This window comes from Rattus norvegicus, chromosome Y, assembly GCF_036323735.1.
Source record: "Rattus norvegicus strain BN/NHsdMcwi chromosome Y, GRCr8, whole genome shotgun sequence".
In the NCBI taxonomy this organism is placed as follows: Eukaryota; Metazoa; Chordata; class Mammalia; order Rodentia; family Muridae; genus Rattus; species Rattus norvegicus.
The window spans coordinates 684,016-690,223 of NC_086040.1; the positions used below are offsets into that span (position 1 = coordinate 684,016).

Genomic DNA, 6,208 nt, shown 5'->3' on the forward strand with positions numbered 1-6,208 from the left:
CTGAGGAAGGGTAGTGGCAGAGAGGGCATGATGAGGAACATAGGAAGGGGACAGAAATCCTCCTTGGGAGCAGAAAGAGGAAGCAAGGCAAAGGGGCCGAGGCTGATTCTCCTTTAGAAGAAGAAGGGTGGGGAGCAGAGAGGCCCATAACAAAAAAAGATTTCATCCAAACAGGGACTTCTCAACCAGGTATTGCCACGTGAAGATGTATGACAGTTGGTCTGGGTGGCCTTAAAGTCTCATAAACTAAACCTTCACCCTGTAAATGATGGGGAGATGGAAAGTCCCCTCCTCAGTCTATAGGTGGGTCATTCATTCCTGCAGTTATGCCTAGCTTGTAGGGACAAACTGCTAGCATTGGTCTAAGCTCCACCCCCCCCAGTTACCTGGCAACAGCCAGGTATGCATGACACTATAAAAGGGGCTGATGGCCCCCTCCTCATTCTGTTGCTCTCTTGCTCTTACTCTCTTCCCCCTTTGTCCGTCTCTCCACATTCCCCTCTCCCCTACTCTTCCAAGTACTCATAGACAGCCTCTACTTCTCTATTTCTCTACTCTTATTCCCCCACCCCCAGTCTCTCTAGGCTTCTGCCACCCTCCCTGCCTGGTTGCTGACTTTGCAGCCTCTAGTTCTAATGGTGGGCTGGGAGAGCAGAAGCAGGTCTGGCCTAGCCCCTTGAGTCCTGCTGGAGACTGGCTGAGGAGACCTTCTCTTTCCCTGTGTGCAGCCATCTTCCCTCCCAAGTGTTCCAGTGCTCGCTAGCTCTCTGTCTCTCTCTCCCTATCTCTCTCTCTCTCTTTCTCCTTCTGTCTTGCTCTCTTTCTCTTTCCGTGTCTCCATCTGTCTGTCTATGTCTCTGTCTTTCTCTGTTCTCTCTGTCTCTATCTCTCTTGCTTTCTCTGTCTCTCTGTCTCTCTATTTCTCTGTCTCTCTGTCTCTCTCCTTCTGTCTCGCTCTCTTTCCCTCTGTGTCTCCATCTGTCTGTCTATGTCTCTGTCTGACTCTATTCTCTCTGTCTCTCTTTCTCTGTCTCTCTGTCTCTCTTTCTCCTTCTGTCTCTCCTTCTCTCTCTGTGTGTGTCTCTCTGTCTCTCTATTTCTCTGTCTCTGTATTTCTCTCTCTGTCTCTCTGTTTCTATTCTCTCTGCCTCTGTCTCTCTCTGCCTCTGTCTCTCATGGTCTCTCTCTGTCTCTTGTTTTCTCTATTTCTCTTTCTCTGTCTCTCTCTTTCTCTCTGTCTTTCTCTGTGTCTCTCTGTCTCTCTCTTTCTCCTTCTGTCTCTCTCTTTCTCTCTGTGTGTCTCCATCTGTCTGTCTCTCTATGTCTCTGTCTCTATTCTCTCTGTTTCTGGCTCTCTCTTACTTTCTCTGTCTCCCTGTCTTTCTCTTTCTCTGTTACTCTGTCTCTCTCTGTATCTCTCTCTTTCTCTCTCTCTGTCTCCCTCTGTCTCTCTCTCTGTCTTTCTTTGTCTCTCTATTTCTCTGTCTCTCTGTCTGTCTCTATTCTCTCTCTCCGTGTCTCTCTCGGTCTCTGTCTCTCATGGACTTTCTCTGTCTCTTGCTTTCTCTATTTCTCTTTCTCTCTCTCTTTCTCTCTGTCTCTATTTCTCTATCTCTATTTCTCTCTCTGTCTCTCCGTTTGTCTGTCTCTCTGTCTGTCTCTGTCTGTCTCTCTGCCTCTGTCTCTCTGTCTCTCTCTGTCTTTCTCTTTCTCCTCAGTCTCTCTGACTCTCTGTCTATCTATCTCTGTCACTCTGCCTCTGTCTTTCTGTCTTTCTCTGTTTCTCCTCTGTCTCTCTCTGTCTCTCTTTCTCTGTCTGTCTGCCTCTCTGTCCCTCTGTCTCTCCTCTCTGACTCTCTCTATCTCTCTATCTCTCTATTTCTCTCTCTGTCTCTCTGTCTGTATCTGTCTGTCTCTCTGCCTCTGTGTCTGTCTGTCTCTCTGACTATGTCTCTCTCTGTCTCTGTCTCTCATGGTCTCTGTCTCCCTGTCTTTCTCTTTCTCTGTCTCTCTGTCTCTCTCTGTATCTCTCTCTTTCTCTCTCTCTGTCTCCGTCTGTCTCTCTCTCTGTCTTTCTTTGTCTCTCTATTCCTCTGTCTCTCTGTCTGTCTCTATTCTCTCTGTCTGTGTCTCTTTCGGTCTCTGTCTCTCACGGACTCTCTCTGTCTCTCTCTTGCTTTCTCTATTTCTCTTTCTCGCTCTCTCTTTCTCTCTGTCTCTATCTCTCTATCTCTCTATTTCTCTCTCTGTCTCTCCATTTGTCTGTCTCTCTGTCTGTCTCTGTCTTTCTCTCTGCCTCTGTCTCTCTGTCTCTCTGTCTCTCTCTGTCTTTCTCTTTCTCCTCAGTCTCTCTGACTCTCTGTCTGTCTGTCTCTCTGTCACTCTGCCTCTGTCTTTCTGTCTTTCTCTGTTTCTCCTCTATCTCTCTGTCTCTCTTTCTCTCTCTGTCTGCCTCTCTGTCCTACTGTCTCTCCTCTCTGACTCTCTCTATCTCTCTATCTCTGTCTCTGTCTCCCTCTGACTCTCTCTCTGTCTCTCTTTCTCTCTCTCTGTGTCTCTCTCTCTCTGACTCTCAGTCTCTCTATCTCTATCCATGACTCTCTCTTTCTGTCTCCCTCTCTGTCTCTCTCTCCCTCTCTCTGTCTCTGTCTGTGTGTCCTGCGTGTGTATGTGTGTTTGGGACTCTGCTCCTGCTCTCTGCCCGCAGCAGGCTCAAAAGAAAAAAAAAATACAGCTTTCGCCCTGTCCCCTTTCATAATCTGTTTGTCACCCACCGCAATAATAGCATACTCATTGCTGGGATGGGAAACAGGCTACTTTGAGTCCTCCTTGTCCCCACCCCAACCAGGGCTGGGCCTGAAACAGTGGTCAGGGACTTGCAGATGCCAGGTGGAAACTCTGCCCACATGCCAGGTGGAACTAGGAGCGTGCACCGCAGAACCAAAGAACCAACCTCTCGGCTGCCCTCTACCTCAACTATGTGCATGCGTGTATGCATGCATGCGTGTGCCCACTCCTGTCCCTACCTAGCTCCACAGACTAGCCATTACCAAGACTGGCCTGTGTTCAGTTCCATCACTCTCTCCCTCACAGCACAACTTTCTTATTCCTTTTCTCTACCTACAAAACCTGTCAAAGTTCCGTATTATGACTTTCATTCTTATCCTGTCTGATAGGATTTTTGCTACTGCCGTTAAATTATGGTATGCTGTATTCAGATATTACTAGGCAATATAGCCCCCGATCTTGTTAGAAATCTGCTAATTATTAATATATTTAAGTTTATGAGACAGAATCTTCTGAAATCTCTAACAGTTTGCCCCACAAGGTTTCAGAAGATATGAACACAGCTTCAAGAGTCTGCTTGGATTGTGATATGATAGCCACTGAGAAACACAGTGTACAAAACTGGATACCCTTAGAGTCAAATGATTTATCTAAATTAAGGTAAGTCAAAAATCTCATGTCACACCTATCCATTACACAGAGAAAAAGCTCTGTGTCTTCTGGGCTCCAAAGCCAGACTGAGTCTGCCCAAGTTGCCATGGAGACCTTAGGGAACTGTTGGGTAGTACACTCTGTCATGTTTTAAATAACATATGACTGCTAGATTATAAGCTATTCCCAGATTTCTGACTACATTGACAGCTAAGGTAGCTGTAGCTTAACAACTAGGACACAGACTCTAAACTCAGTTTCTAGCGACTAGTTCAGCCGTAAGCCTTCACAGATGGAATTGGTTGTTTCCTTATCTAAACCTGGATCCCGTTGATTAAATGTTTCATATCCCCCCCCTTTTTTTTGTTTTCAGTTTAAACATTTTTAAACCAGGGTTGATCACAACAGTCAACAGCACAACAGAGGGGGAGCATAGCTATTGCCAACCCGGTCAGCTGAGGCTCTAGGAAGAGCTTTAGCTTTGTGATACAAGGGACCCCTAGACCCCCAAGGCTGCAGGCTGTCTTCCCTCTCCCCCTGGCCTCCCCCCACCAGCGAGGTGGCATCTATGAGGCCCAGCAGATGGCACTCTCCCTCTTCCAGTCTCTGTGGCTCACAACCAGGCTAAGGGGCAGAGGTAGCTGGGGAGACAAGGGGGTACACGAGGCCCAGGTGGCAGTGAGGGAGCTTGGAACCCTGAGGAGGGCATGCTGACTCCTTGCTGGAGAAAAGGCACCTAAATAGGGAAGCTGGACTTGTGGGCCTCCCAGGGAGACACGGGTTAAAGGGAGCAGTATGGTGAAAACTCCAATTCTGGTTCCCACTGCCAACATCCTACAAGGAAAGGCAAGGAATCCTGGAGCAGAGCCTTATGCCTGAAACCTGTCTGAGGGAGCCTCATCCTTTCCCACCCTGCTCCCCCAAGCCCAAGTCCTTCCCATTGCCCAGCTGTAGGCCATGTGCTGGGAGAGAATGGATGTTAAAGGGGTCTCAGGCTGTCTTGGTGCCTCAGCCCACCTCCTCGTGGGCCCAGAGCTCCACGTGGTGTTTTGGACCAAACCCCTCATCTTAGTTGCCTTTGCTCTTAAACAGCTGCTGAAAGTGAGGTTTGCAGTAAAATGCACGTGCATTGCAGCATAACTGCCCAGGCTGAATTTGGTGCGGCAGTGTTCGCAACAGAAACTGGAGTTGTGGAAAATGAGCTTGTCTGCCACCAGCCGCTCCATAGGGTACACAGTCTTCTGGCAGGCTGCACAGGTCTCCTTCACCTGAGTCTGCAAGCTAAAGGACTTAGATAGCTGCACCGTGCTGTTGCCACTGCTGCCTTTGGCTTCATGAGACAAGGTGGCCTGGGCGGCTCCAGCAGCCTGGAACATGGCTCTTCAGAGGTGCTTGGCGGCCCTGGAGGAGATGCCAAGCCAAGAAGGCTCGGGCTGGCCTGCGCCGCAGGGCGGGGGTAGGTCGCTGGGGGACCGCTTCCGGTGCAAGAGGCTCGGGCTCTAGCTGCCATAGCTGCCAGTAGTCCCTGAGCAGCAGCCCCGTATTTCCTCTTCTTGTTAAACTTTTCACTACATGGATCTAACTGTATAATCGCAAATTCTTATTCCTTCTGTTCCACAAACAGATTATCTTAAAGAATGTTCATGTCGTTAACTCTTTTTTTTTTTAAGGATTATTTTATTTATATATGCGATTACACTGTCTCTGTCTTCAGACACACCAGAAGAGGGCATTAGATCTCATTTCAGATGGTTGTGTGCCACCATGTGGTTGCTGGGATTTGAACTCAGGATCTTGGGAAGAACAGTCAGTTCTCTTAACCTCTGGGCCACCTCTCCAGCCCCATGTTGTTAAATTAACTTTTGTTGTTATCTCTTTTGTAAACTTGTAAACTACAGGAAACCCACTCAGATCTATCCCTTATGGACCAAATAGACTCCACCCAGATAATCTGGGTAATCTGTCTATCTGTCTAATGTTCCCACTTACTACCTATTCCAAAGGGTGGGATTCCTCTGGGTTTCAAATGTACATCTAAGAAAAATTTACTTTTCTCCCAAATACACTTAATCTTATTCTCTGCCTATAATATATATATATATATATATATATATATATATATATATATATATATATATATATATATATGTGTGTGTGTGTGTGTGTGTGTGTGTGTTCCAGCATCTTGCCAAGTCCAGACACTTAGTACATCTAGGACAGCTCCAGAGAAGCAACCTCCAGATGCTGAACTGTCCCCTCACAGACACAGACGCTTCGATTGGACCTGTTCCTTCTCACCTATCCACAGACGGTTCAACAGACCCTGGACAACAAGGAAACAGCCAACTCTAAGACTGGACAAACATCCCCATGCCCACTTTTCTAGGTTCCCTAGAGACATATGGCTGTAAAGCAAACAGGAAGTAGAGATCACAACAATGACAACCCTATTCCTGCTTCACCATCATCTCTTTTGAATTTTTCTTTTTTTATTAAACCCAAACAGGGGAATGTTAGCATTCTGTCTAAGCTCCACCCCATAGGTTACCTGGCAACAAGAGTCAGGTATGCCTGACTATATAAAAGGGGATGCTTCCCCTCCTCACTCTCTTGTTCTCTTCCTCCCTCTTGCTTTCTTACCAACTCTTTCCCTTGTCCCTTCTCCCCCCATTCCCTCCCCTCCACCTCCACATGCTCACAGCTGGCCTCTCTGCCTCTCTACTTCTCTACTCCTCTACTCCTTCTCCCTCCACCTCTCCCCCTCCCTCTC

General features: G+C 47.6%; 1 pseudogene; it reads right to left on the reverse strand.

Annotated features, from left to right (window-relative positions):
• Positions 1-4,413: 4,413 nt before the first annotated feature.
• On the reverse strand, positions 4,414-5,510 carry Limd2-ps3 (LIM domain containing 2, pseudogene 3; annotated as a pseudogene).
• Positions 5,511-6,208: the final 698 nt, after the last annotated feature.